The sequence below is a fragment of the Sciurus carolinensis genome (assembly GCF_902686445.1).
Source record: "Sciurus carolinensis chromosome 14 unlocalized genomic scaffold, mSciCar1.2 SUPER_4_x, whole genome shotgun sequence".
NCBI classification, from domain to species: Eukaryota; Metazoa; Chordata; class Mammalia; order Rodentia; family Sciuridae; genus Sciurus; species Sciurus carolinensis.
The window spans coordinates 5,012,441-5,027,200 of record NW_025920103.1 but is presented as its reverse complement, the minus strand read 5'-3'; the positions used below and the strand labels follow the sequence as shown (position 1 = coordinate 5,027,200).

General features: G+C 35.3%; 1 pseudogene; it reads right to left on the bottom strand.

Annotated features, from left to right (window-relative positions):
* The window catches only part of LOC124973082 (induced myeloid leukemia cell differentiation protein Mcl-1 homolog), a 36,383-nt pseudogene extending 21,853 nt beyond the window's left edge, over positions 1-14,530 (bottom strand).
* Positions 14,531-14,760: the final 230 nt, after the last annotated feature.

Genomic DNA, 14,760 nt, shown 5'->3' with positions numbered 1-14,760 from the left:
CAAATAATTCCAGCAGCTCTGGAGGCTAAGGTAGGAGGATTGAAAGTTTGAGGCCAGCCTCAGCAACTTAGTGAGACCCTGTCTCAAAATAAAATTAAAAAGGGCTGGTAGAGGATCTCTTAATTCAATCCCGAATACCCAGGAAAATAAAAATGTTCAAAAATATTATGTATGGCCATTCATTAAATAATCATGTTTAGCATACTAAAATTTAATGTACCATCAGGTGGAAATGGTGTTGCATGCCTGTAATCCCAGCTGCTTGGGAGGCTAAGGCAGGAGGATCTGAGTTCAAAGCCAGCCTCAGCAATTTAGCAAGGTCCTAAGCAACTCAGTGAGACTGTGTCTCTAAATAAAATATAAGAAAAGACTGGGAATGTGGCTCAGTTAAGTGCCCCTGGGTTCAATCCCTGATATAAAAATAAAATAATGTACCACCAATTAACATAATTCTATTTTCCATTTAACTATTTAGTTTTATTATAAATAACAACAAAGCTGATGGTCTGTCAAGAAATCTGGCATTCTTCTTTGCTGAAAGTTTATAAGGGTGAGGTAAAAGCACAAGAAAAAATCTTAGGCAGAGGGAAAAAATAATGTAGAAAGCATCAATTTTGCAGTGAGAAAATGGAGAACAGCACCCAAAATTAGTGAAATACATTTATTTTTTGGTATAATAATTGAACTCAGGGGCACTCAACCACTGAGCCACGTCACCAGTCTTTTTTGTATTTTATTTAGGGACAGGGTCTCACTGAGTTACTTAGTGCCTTATCATTGCTGAGTCTGGCTTTGAACTTGAGATTCTTCTGTCTCAGCCTCCCAAATGGCTGGGATTACAGGTGTGTGTTGCCCAGCTTGCATAAACATTTAAATAGATTCTAATCATGTAAAATATACCTTTGAACACTATCAATATGTGCTAATTCTGATTTTTTATATTTAATAATAATTATTATCACTTATTTTAGGTTACTACATGCCAAGCAGAAAAGAAATCATAATTAACTCAATTAATCTTCCTAACAACATTGTTAATATGTATTATAAGTATCTTGCTGAAAGTCAGCTTACACCATTGATTAGTCAAACTATAACATTTCTAAGGTGTGATTTCAGTGGTTTAGTGATTTCATTTACATTCAAAATATAAAATTTGTTCCCAGACACTGCCTTAACTATGCAATACAGCAGTGTACCTTTCTAGAATCTGTAATTCAGAATTGAGAAAAGTACATAAGCCTTTCTACATATATACACATACCCATACCTCTTCTATCTTCAACACATCCTCCTTGCCCCTTAGCCTGTCTTCTCCTTCCCATCTCTTCCTCTTCCTCTCTCATCCCAAATAACCTTTCTCACATACTTGAAGTCATCTTTTATTTACCTTAGTTTGAGAGTCACATATGATGGTTATCTACATATAAGACACATATGAGCACATTCTATTGAATGATACCCGTGATGACTACTCTTGTGGATTTCAGGGTCTAGGCTTGTCCTCTGCGAAAATTTCTAGCTCACCCAACACCCTACACTGGTTTCTCTCCTCTGTTAGTTTTAAAGGTTTTAGCAAATGTAGGTAAGTTAGCAATCATCCACCCAATTATTTAAGCCATAAACTTAGAAATCATCCTTGAGTTCTCCAAATCATTACCCCCAAAAGATGTCCAAAATCTTTCTCCTTCTCCCTGTTGTCACTACTACCATACTTGTTTAATTGATTATCTCTATTTTTCTAGAAATAATAAAAATTTAATAGAAAAAACATTATTTCTGTGAATAAAATATTAAAGCATTGCCATTTCTTCATTCAACAACATGAAGAGGTGGTTGGTGTTACATATTTAAACTCTAAAATCAAATCAACTTATTAGAAACTAAGGAACAAGACTTGCCTGATGCACAGAGACATAAATGTAACAAAATGCATGGTACCCAGGTCCAGAGCTTTCAGGAAATTTCATCATATCACTCACCAATGTACTCAGTGTTACATTTCCATTATAATGATCATTTAAAATAATCTTATATGTTATAAACACAACAAAACATCTCTTAAACATTATTTCACTCAAAGTACAAATGGATTCCTGGAAATCAAATTCATGATGCTTCCTAACTAGATTTTATGGAATCATAAATATGTTTACCTGTCTTGGGGATTAAATTTATTGGGACACATTCCACAATACTTTCTCATCCTACTTACCTTGGGCATACAAAGTTCTCAAAACTAATAGTCATACAATGAAAATCAAATGGCTATTCTAGATAAGTATTACTTTTTCCTCAATAAGGAAATGACCCACTATAAATAGTTTGTGCAACCAATATTTTGCTAAAAATAAGTTAAAGCAGCATTAATTATGCCCTTTTCTATGGTATAAATATTTTATTGTTAATCATCAATAATGTGCTTTAGAGACTAAAAAGTTCTTTTTTAACCTGGTTTTTGTGAATATTCTATTCCCCCAACCCTGAATCCCACTGGACAATTTCTTCTCATAAATATAAACAGTTTCCCCTACATTGTGGAAAGAAAGTCACTAACTCAAGTCACATAGCTTCTGTTTCTATTTGAAATAAATTTGAATCTTATTTCAAAACTGACTTAACAACAACAGAGATGGCAATGTGTCCTGTCACACTGTGCCACCTGTGCTTTGCCCTCAAAGGGTCTTTTCAAGGAGGACACCAGTTTTCTATGTCTCTGCCCTTTTCTTGGCCTGGATCTCAAAGGTTAACAGTGTTGTACATAAACCTGAGCCATTATCTTTGGGCAGAGTACAGCAAAAATTTGAGTTCTCAGTCCCTCGCAGAGAGCTGAAACATTTCACTAACTGCTTCTGGTTTTCAGTGCACAATTCACCCCAAATTGTTACAGGATTGAGTTAAATTTAAGTCCTAATTGAATTTTAAAAGGCAATGGGAAGAAAAGAAAATCTTCATACACTTAAGAGACTTATTGAAATGGAAACTTGTTCAGGGGAAGGGGTGGGGCTAATTGATTAATGTGGGTAAAACCAAAAGAAAACCAAGATGTCTTAAGGAAAGGTTTCCATGAACAAGAATCGCTCGATGAAAAGTTTGTTCTTGCTCAGAAGTCTCAGGAGAGAGGAAAATGTGGACGAAAGAGTGTATGTCAGGGGCAAATGGCCATATTCTGCCGTGAAGTCTATTTTGATGAAATTCTTCAAGTGTTCCCACTCTTTAGAAGTGTGGCAAAACAGCTATTCACTGGAAACCACCCAAGGAAATAAGGCTAAATATCCTCTTGGCAGGGGAGAATGCACAAAGGCATTGGGCACCTCAGTGGAAACAGGCCTCAGAATGACATTACCTTAAGAGAAAAAGCACCTTAAGTTGATTTGGGGTTCCAGCACTAGGAATATGGGGAAAGGGGACATACATTTTGCTAACACATGTATCAACTCCCCTCTGGTGTCCATGCATCATAGTAGAATATCAATGACTGTGAGGAGAGGAATCAGTTTCACAAAGACCCCACTGCAACACGTACACCTCACCCCTGTTGTGTGTCTGGAAGTGCTGAGTGAAATCGGGAAGTCTCAGAGCTAGCTGTCTGATCTCCATGATGGCTGAGCTTACATAGATTCCCAGCTAACCCCTAAGTAGAAATGAACATTTTTACCTCCAGCATACAGGAAAACCCATCAAGTCAACATTTGGATGGAAAACAGACCACAATCACAAGGCCAAGGGCATTGTTATTGCCATGAATGCTAAACTTAAAGAACAGGAAAGAAAATACGTCATCCATGACATAACTTCAAACTTGGCAATATGTGTCAAATTCTTATTTTACATATTGTTTTAAGAAGGAAGTACCATACAGCCCAGAAATTTATGACAAACACATTGGCAAAAATCATACATCAGACTGAAGACAAGGCTCAAAGGGGCCACAGGTTGGCAAAGACGACCCTGAGGGTGATTTTTTTAGACACCAGGAAGTAAATCACTAAGGGTAAGGAGCTGAATTTCAGCAAACATAGCACTTTATGTTCTAGGGTTTACCTGTCAGGCCAAAGATCTTCTAAAAATGTGTATCATTTTATTTTATCACTTTCCTGCTCAAAACTATCCAATGGTTTCCTAATGCATTTAGAATAAAACCCAAATTGCAATCTTGGTCTAAAAGGTCTGATATAAACCAGACCTCCCTTTCTTGCTATTCTCATCTTTTTCATCCAATTCTCTGCTGTATTTTTCTCCTAGTTTTTTCACTAGCTTGCTTGTGCTAGTGTGTGAGCTTTATGCTTTGCCTGCCATCTGTTGAACCAGACCTGGACCTGGAAATCAGGGGTTCTTCTTTGGACAACTGACCTATTCAAAGCCTAGGGACAACCTGTGCATCACTGGTCTGGTTTTTTCCCAACAAAGATATCAAGATAATTCAGTAGAAATAATAATCTTTTTAACAAATGGTGGTAAAACAACTGGTTAGCCATATGTAAATCAATAAATTTTAGTCCCTACTTTATACTATATTTAAAACTTAACTCAAAATGTATTAAAGATCTAAGTTTAAGCTAAACTATAAATTTCTTAGGAGGAAATACAGGTATATCTTCATGACCTTGGACTAAGCAATGTTTTTTTAAATATGACACCCAAAACTTAACCAACCAAAGAAAATAGAGATGACTAGAAGTTACCAAATTAAAACTTGTAGGGGTTGGGGATTTAACTCAGAGGCAGAATCGCTTGCCTAGCACGTGCAAGGCCCTGAGTTCAGTCCTCAGCCCTGAAAAGAAAAATAAAACAACAAAAATACCCTTGTGTTTATCAAATGCCACCATCAATAGTATGAAAAGACAGTTAACTCACCAAATAGGAGAAAGTATTTCCTTATCTATCACATAGCTCATAAGAATCCAGAATATGGAATATATAAACAACTCTTACAACTTGACAATAAAAAACCCAATTTTAAAATGGGCAAAGAATTTGAATGAAAATTTCTCCAGAGAAGATAAGTAAATAACCAGTAAACACATGAAAATATGTTTAGCATCATTAGTCATTAGGAAGAATGCAAATTAAAACAGCAATGACATACCAACTCACATTCATAAGGATGGCAATCATTAAAAACAACCAGAAAAAAACAAATGTTGAAAAGAATGTAGAGAAAAGTAGCTTTCATACTTCACTAGTGGTAATGTAAAATGGTGTGGCCATTATGAAAAACAATTTAACAATTTATGAGAAAGTTAAATTAAGTTCACCATATGACCCAGCATTTCTACCTCTAGGTATATATCAAAGAGAAATGAAAACATGTTCACACAAAAATTTGTACATGAATATTCTTCTCAGTACTACTCATAATAGCAAGAAACACAACACAAATGATCAGCTGATGAATGTACTCTATCCTCATAATGGAATATTTTCCAGGCATAAAAAAATGAAATACTGATGCATTCTATAACATGGTTACATAGATAATTTTTTTTAAATTTGTAGTGCTGGGAATTGAACCCAGGGCCTCACACATGCTAGACAAGTGCTTTGCCACTGAGCTACACCCCCAACTCTAGAAAACAGTTTGCTAAATGAAAGAAGTCAGGTGCATAAGGCTATATGTTATATGATTCTTTTTATGTAAAATGTCTATAATATCCACAATAGATAAATAAATAGAGACATAAAGTAGCATAGTAGTTGCTAGAGATTTAGGGGAAGAGGAAACAGTAAACAACTGCTAAAGGGTACAGGATCTCTGTTTTGGTGCGATGAAAATGTTCTGGAATTAGTTGTTGGTGTTGGTTGCATAACTTTATGAATACATGAAAACCAACTGAATTGTGGGAACTGTTAGAATGGTGGATGTTATGGAAATTTCATGTTAAAAATCCAGAATAAGGGACTGGAATTGTGGCTCAGTGGTAGAGCACTTGCCTAGCATGGGTGAGGCACTGGGTTCAATCCTCAGCACCACATAAAATTGTGTTCAACTAAAAAATATATCTAAAAAATTCAAAATAAAAAATACCTAGGGAAAATATCAAGAATTCAGAATTTCTAATGGATATACAATGAGCAAGCCAGTGAGGAAATGTAGTAGAGATGTAACTTTAGGATTAGATACTAATTTTATATAAAATTGCAACTGTGTCTAAGTTTGCAGATAATATGATTGAATATGAAGACTGTCCTGTGGATCCCACAAAGTGATTGAATATGAAGACTGTCCTGTGGATCCCACAAAGCAATCATTAGAACTAATGAATGAATTTAGCAAAATCCTAGATATAAGGTTATAAACAAAAATCAACTGTATATTTATATACTACAGCAAACAATTGGAAAATGAAATTTTAAAAATTGCATTTATAATAATATTAAAAATCCTAAGGTCAGGCGTGGTAGTTCATGCCTCTAATCCCAGTGGCTTGGGAGGCTGAGATAGAAGGATCGCAAGTTCAAAATCAGCCTCAGAAAAAGTGAGGTGCTAAGCAACTCAGTGAGACCCTGTGTCTAAATCAAATAAAAAATAGGACTAGGGATGTGGCTCATTGGTCAAGTGTCCCTGAGTTCAATCCTGATATTCAGAACAAACAAAAACCTAAAATACCTAGAAATAAACCAAAGGTATGTAAAATTTCTATGCTAAAAATTGCAAAACATTACTGGAACAATGTTTAAAAGCCCTAGATAAATCAGAAAAAATAACATATTCATGAATTGACTGATTCAGAATTGTTAAAGTGTCAGTTCTCCTCCAAATACATCCATAGATTCAATGAAATCACAATTATAATTCCACTAGCTTTCTTTTTTCTAAAAATTATATGAAAGCAAAAAAAGGTGGCAGGGGTTCAAGAATACCCAATGGAACCTTGCAAAAGAACAACAAAGTTGGAGGACTAACATTAGTCGACTTTGGTATTTATAATAAATCTAAAATAATGAAGGTGCTGCACTGCTGGCAAAAAGTTCAACAAATAGATATGCAGAACTGCAGAGAAATTCCAGAAACAGATTTACACTTACTTGTTTGATTTTCTACAAAGATGACAAATGAAAAGAAAGTCTTTTCAACAAATTGCACTAGCACAACTCAACATTAGTTTGAAAAATTGGGCCTTAACACCTACCTAAATCATACACAAAAAAGAAATCTAGATTGATTATAAACTCAAATACAAATATTAAAATGATAAAGCATCAGAAGAAGACATAAGAGACTTGTAGGTAAGCATAAGTTCTGAGAACACAGACTTACCTAGCCATAAAAGAACAGAGTGATAAGTTAGACAATAAAATTTTAAGGTGGTGGCCACAGAGAAGAGGCCCTGGCTCCTGCACCAATGAGAAGTATGAGCTGATCCAGAAGGCTTAACTAGTCAAGTAGGCCAAGCACTATGACAATGTGGCCATCTGCATGAAGTCTGACCCAGCAGGGTGCAGAACTCTCCACCTAGGATTGCAGCTTATTCTCAAGAGGCCTATAATAACATGGTGGGGGGCCACAGGTTTTCCTTGAGGGTCAGCATTGAGCATAAAACTCACACCTTTAACAAGGAGTTGCAGCTGATTAAAGACTATTGAGAGAAAGTGGAGTTGGAACTGAGATCCATCTGCACCTTTGTCCCAGAATTGTTGGTAAGTATTTAATAGCCAATGCAGCTAATCCAGAGAGAAATGTCTTCCATCTGAAAATGGTGGTAGATTACTTCCTGTAACTTGCTGAAGTTGCATGTGATGATGATCAGAAACAAATGATAGATAATTCCTAAGTAACTTATCAAGAGGCATTTGACATAAGCAAGGAAGACATGCAGTGCACACACTCAGCTTGCCTCAGGCTTGCTCTTAACTTTGCTGTTTTTGATTGTGAGATTCCTAAAAACCCAGATCCTTCCTGCACAGTGCTCAATTGACTTTTGATGAGGCCATTGCAGAACTTGATAAACAAGACTCATACAAGGAGAGCATCCTTGTCTACCACTGCTTAGAGACAACTTAACATTATGCATATCAGACAGAACAGGAGAAGGGACCAACAATTAAATACAAACAAGGTGTCATCCTTCCCTCCAAGAAACCTTTTCACACATCTCCATTCCTTATTGTGCTTGGATTTCCTACAGCAAAGAAACCCATTCATATATGGAATCAACTGTTCATAATCTTTTAACACTGCAGCTTTGAGTAAACTACATTCTTTGATTTGTTTGTCTTGACTTTCCTCATGTGCAATTACTGCAGTAGATAAGTATTAATAGCTTCATTTCATATAAACATAAGTAACTTCTAAACAATTAGTAGAAAACTAAAAATCTGGTATTTAAGTAATCTGAACAAGTTCTGCAAATGACTGTGCTTTGCATTACTGTGAAGATAACAAAATGTAGTTAATTATAATTTAAAGAGTGTTCTAACAAGTCATGGTGGTACATGCCTGGAATCCTAACAACTCAGGGAGGCTGAAGCAGGAGAATTGCAAGTTGAAGACCAGTCTTAGCAACTTAATGAGGCCTTAAGCAACTTATCAAGACCTGGTCTCAAAAGATAAAAGAAAAAGTGTTGGTGATGTGTCTTAGTGGTTAAGCTCCCCTGGGTTCAATCCCAGTACCAAAGATAAAATAAATAATAGTGTTCTATTTAAATTCTTAATTTCTACATTCCATTCCTTATTTTTCTTTGAGTTCTTTTTTCCCCACTACGCAATCTTTCCATACTCTTACTGTATTCCTTTTTTAGTAGGAATCCAGAAATATTAGATTGAATGGGAAAGTACTTGACATTTCTGAGCTGGGAGTCACAAATTATCACATTATGGGAGGTTGTGTTTGTCTGTGACAACAGGAAGTTTCCTTTTCATTCTTCATTTGTTTAAGCTGACAACTTCCCTTCCCATTAAAAATTCACTTATGACTCCTGCCTTTGTAGTTCTGGTATTCACTTTATTACATAATAGAAGTAGCATGTTGCTGCCATAATACAAGCATTGCTTTTGGCAAATTAAAGACAACTTAACATTATGCATATCAGACAGAACAGGAGAAGGGACCAACAATTAAATACAAACAGGGTGTCATCCTTCCATCCAAGAAAACTTTTCACACATATGTCATTTCTTAATATATTAGAAAGGGGAAATAAAAGTACATGTCCAAATTTAAAAGTTTAGTAATGTTCCATGCAGATTTGTACACATGTGAGAGGGTATCCAGTTTGTCTAGTCATTGTTCTTTACAGAGTGCATTTACAATGAACTATTGTGCATTGCTAATCATTGACCATAGTCCCCAAAAAGCCATGTGAAAAAGTTATGCCCTATGTAACAGCAGAGTAACATAAAATAAAATTACATTTTATAAAATAATTTCCTGTGCCTTTGTAACAATTGCATATACAGCCAGGTGAATTTCCAACTTTCTGAAGTATATTGACACTACTTTCTTATGTAAAATGTAGTAATGGCACACATATTTCTGCATGGTGGTACACTTGTCTGGGAATTCCTGGGAATGTGTAAAATTGAACTAAAACTTCTTAGTGTTTTACCATAGATCAGTCTCATGGCCTTCACATTTTCAGACATAAATGGTGTCCGACTAAGTGTTATGGAATAAAGCGGACATTTAAAAATAAAAATATAAAACTTCTATTCTGCAAAAGATACCTTTAAGCTGGGCAAGGTGGAGTACACCTGTAATCCCAGCAGCTCGGGAGGCTGAGGCAGAAGGATCACGAGTTCAAAGCCAGCCTCAGCAAAAGTGAGGTGCTAAGCAACTCAATGAGACCCTGTCTCTAAGTAATATACAAAATAGGGCTGGGGATGTGGCTCAGTGGTGAAGTGCCCCTGAGTTCAATCATTGGTACAAAAAAAGAAAAAAAAGAGATAACTTTAAGAAAATGAATAATCAGGCCACAGACTTGGAGAATATAGTCACAAATATATTAACTCACAAATATTATAACTTTTATAACTTTATGATAAAAAGATAAACAGTCCAATTTTTAAAATGGCAAGAGAGTTGCATACTATATAAGAATGCTATTAATAGGCACACAAAAATCCTCCATATCACTAGTTATGAAGGAAATGTAAATTAAAGCTACAATGAAATACCACTATACTCCCACCTACATGGCTAGTTCTTAAACAAGAAGATCAAAGGAAGGTTGGCAAGGATGCAGTGTACAAGGGAATAACCCTTTTGAAAAAGGGTATGGCAGTTTGTACATACTCATATCCAGATACAGGAAATTTAGGGTAAAGGTGGTTAAGAGAAAAGAGTTGAGATCCGAGTCTCAACTTTAATATTTAGAGGTCACAGAAAAAAATAGTGTCCATAAAAGGCAATGAGAAAGAAGAAACAGTAAAGCAGTAAAAAGCTAAGAATATAATGTCATGGATACCAAGAGAAAAAAGTATACCGAACTTTCTGTTCCTAATGATGTCTTTGTATCTTTTTGCCTTAAAGTCTACTTTGTTTGATGTTACACTTAAGTTCCTTTTGGTTAATAGTGAGCTAGAATATTTGTTTTCCATCATTTTATTTTCAATAGTTAGTATACCTATAATTTAGGTATGTCTACAAAGTGACATAAAGCTTTTTAAAAAAGCAAACTATCTGCTTTTATCCAATTAGTATTGTCATACTAATTAATTGAATATGATATTATTTTGGTTTATTTTTACTTCCTTTTAAATGATATCTTATTTTTTTCTTATATTCTATTGAAATAATTAACTTTTATTTCCAGTTTTATCCTAATACTTTAATTTGTATAGACTCTAGTTATTATTCTTAGTAGTTTTCTATAAATTTTTAATATATGAGAATGGAGTTATAGTTTGGTGGTGGCACACTTGGTTAGCATGCTCAAGGTCCTGAATTCAATCCCCAGCACCACACACATGCATAAAGTTTAATGTATATATTTAGTAAAGTATAAAGTTAATCAGTATCTCTACTGTTATGGTTTGGATCTTTTAAACGTCCCCCAAAAGTTGGTGTGTCAAAGGTTTGATTCCCAGCTTATGGCACTATTGAGAGGTTGTAGAAACCTTAGGAGATAGGACCTAGTGGAAAGAAGTGAGATTACTGGGACATGTGCTTGGGGGACATTGGTACCCTGGCCCCTCCTGTATCTCTTTGCTTCATAAACACCATGTGGTGAGCAGCTTTCCTCTACCGTGTCCTTTTGCCATCATGTACTGCCTCACCACAGGCCTAAAAGCAGCCATACCAAGCATCTGAAACAATGAGCCAAAATAAATATCTCCTCCCTTTAAGTTGCTTATCTTAGATATTTTGTCACAGTGACAGAAAACTGACTAACATACCTATTACTCTTCTGGACAATACCAGGATCTTAGAATGTTTTTAATCTATGATTATAAGTAAAATCAGTAACAACATGGTACAGTAATTTCCTCTAAAATCCTATCCTCCATAAAAGCAATTAGAACTTTGGTAAAAATTGTCAAAATAAACTTTTTCAGAATTCTGGAAATTAGCCAAGAGTTTGCTGTAACCAGGGAAATTTATAATAACAGTGAGTTTTGTGACATTTTAACTGTCTCTATTCTCATTCCCATTTCCCAGTTCCACAGTAGCCCTGAAAACAGCCTGTAATCATGAAACCAGCTGCCTAGTAGCTGCTTGAGAGAGAAGAACTAGGTTGGGATTTCTTCAAAGTCCCATTCCCAGATAATGATATTTGTTTGATATATATCATGATTCCCTATGGAACACTACTCAAAAAATACTCTTTATTTAACCTGACTGAATATTTGCCCAATGTATATAATCTTTTCCCTGTGTGTTTGTTCAAAACAATAAGAAGTACTGTTTAACACCAGGCTGTCTATGGCAGTGAATAATAGTTGGAGCTCATGATAGGCTAACTAAAAACCTTTGAAAAGCTTTAACACATTCCTTGTATTCTGGAAGAACATACTCATGCATAGGTCTGTGCACATATCCCAGTATGTGTACATGCTCAGGAAAGACTTGAGATTGTCCTAAACTCTTATCTTTGGCTAACTCTGATGCCTCATCCAAGAATGAATTGAAGGTATAGGAATAGTTGAAAACTGCCTAGCTGAGTGTTAAAGTCACATCTTTACACTTGAACAGAGCCCTTAAGCAAAGAACATTCAATAGAGACACTCCACAAGGAGGCTTAGATGTTGGATATACTAGATAAAGACTTTAAGTCAGTTAATTTAAATATATTCAAAGAATCAAAGAAATCAGATCCATCAACCATGTACGAGTGTACCTTATCACCACATTCTTGCCAGCATTTAATATTATTTTTATTTTGATGATTGCCATTCTAACTGGACTGAGATGAATTCTCAATTTGGTTTGATTTGCATTTTCCTGATTATTAGAGATATTGAACATTCTTTCATATATTTGTTGGCCCCTTGTAGTTCTCCTCCTTCTCTTTCTCTTCTTCTTTCTCTCCTTCTTACTCTCCCCCACCCCATAATTTTCCTCATTACTGCCCCTTCCATTCTCCTCCTCCTCTTGTGTCCTCTTTCTCCTCCTCCTCCTGCTACTGCTTCTGCTGCTTCTCCTTCTCCTCTTCCTTCTTCAATTGAACCTAGTTATGCTTTACCACTGAGCTAAATCACCAGATCTTTTTATTTTTTATTTGAGAAAGGATGTCACTAAGTTTCTTGGGATCTCACTAATTTGCTGAGGCTGGTCTCAAACTTATAATCCTTCTGCCTCTGCCTCCCAAGTCACTGAGATTATATGCATGACCCACCATGCCCAGCTGTATTTCTTCTTTTGAGAAGTGTCTGTTTAATTCTTTTGTCCTATCATTGATTGAGTTATTTGTGTTTGGGGTGTTTTTTGAGTTCTTCAAATATTCTTGATATGAACTCCTTTTTGAACAAATAGCTAGCAAACATTTTCTCCTATTCTATAGGCTTTTTTGTCATATTCTTGACTGCTTCCTTTGCTGTGCAGGAGCTTTTGAATATAATGCCATCCAACTTATTGATTCTTAGTTTTATTTCTTGAGCCTTAGGGATCGTATTAAGGAAATTGGTGCCTATGCTAATTATAATGAGTGTGAACCCTGTTTTTCTCTAGCAGTTGCAAAGCTTCCATTATAATTCCTAGGATTTACTTTGAGTTGAAATTTGTTCATGGTGAAAAATAGGGATCTAATTTTATTTTTCTACATATGAATATCTGGTTTTCCAAGTACCATTTGTTAAAAACAGTGTTCACTGATGACTTGATCCTATACATAGAAGACACGTTAAACTCCACCAGAAGACTTTTAGAGCTGATAAACAAATTCAACAAAGTAGCAAGATACAAGAGCAACACACAAAAATCAATAGGTTTCCCTATATTCCAATAATTAACTCACTGAGAAAGAAAAGAGTAAAACTATTCTATTCACAATGGTCTCCAAAAAAAGCACTTGGGAATAAATATAACCATAGAGGTTAAAGGACCTCTAAAATGAAAACTATAAAACACTGAAGAAAGAAATTAAAGAAGACCTTAGAAAATGGAAAGACCTCCCATATTCTTGGATAGGCAGAATTAATATTGTCAAAATGACCTTACTATCAAAAGCAGTATACAGATTCAATTCACAAAGCCTATCAAAATAAGAATGATATTCTTCATAGAACTAAAAAAAACCAAAAAACTAAAAAACCAAAACCAGATCTAAAGTTTATATGGAAAAATAAAGACCCAGAATAGTCAAAGCAATACTGAGCAATAAGAGTGATGCTGGTGGCATCCCAATACCTGAAAACATTACAACACCTGATTTCAAAATATTCTGCAGAGATATAGTGACAAAAACAGGAAGACCAAGAACAATGTAGTAGGACAGAACACACAGAGACAAACTCACAGAGTCACCTCCATTTTAATGATTTGTTTGCTTTGTTATTACATATGTGTTGTTAAATATTTTAGTATTGTATCTTTTAAAACTTTATGTAACTCTTTCATTGAATAAGAAGGATTCTGAAATAGAATTGAGCATGCTAGTAAAGTTTGCTATTTAGTCATCCTTTTTAAAACATGAAGTATAACTTATTCTAATTGCCATTCTCCGGTTAGTGTATAATGTATTTCACTGGTCATGTATTCGTGTATGAACATAGGAAAGTTATGTCTGATTCATTCATTCTATTGTCTTCTGTATTCCAAACCTCCACCCTTTCACTTTGTCTAATCTGATGAACTTCTATTCTCCCCACCCCTCCCCACCTTATTGTATGCTAGCATCCACATGTGGGAATATTTGGTCTTTGGTTTTTTGGGGATTGGCTTATTTCATTTAGCACAATAGTCTCCACTTCCATCCATTTACCAGAAAATGCCATAATTTTATTCTTTATGGCTGACTTTTATTTGAAACTTAATGAGATATACGAATCTCAGCACCTGACTGTGCCTGGCACATTGGAAGGTGGTTTAGAATGAGGCCTCTGAATGTTAACTGGTCAGTGTACATCGCAGCCCCACCACTTACCAGCCATGTAACTAGCCTTGGTTTCCTCATTTTCATATGGGAATAATAACACTACTTACTACATGGGGATGTTATTAAGTGGAATGAGATAGTCCACACAAAGTTCTTAGCATAGTGCCTTATGTACTTACTATTTAGTAAGTGCAAAATAAATGTTAGTTATTATCAAGTTTGTTGAATAAATGGTTGCATTTAAAAATTTCCCCAGAGTGTGTTCAGGCCTCAAGTACTCTGCAG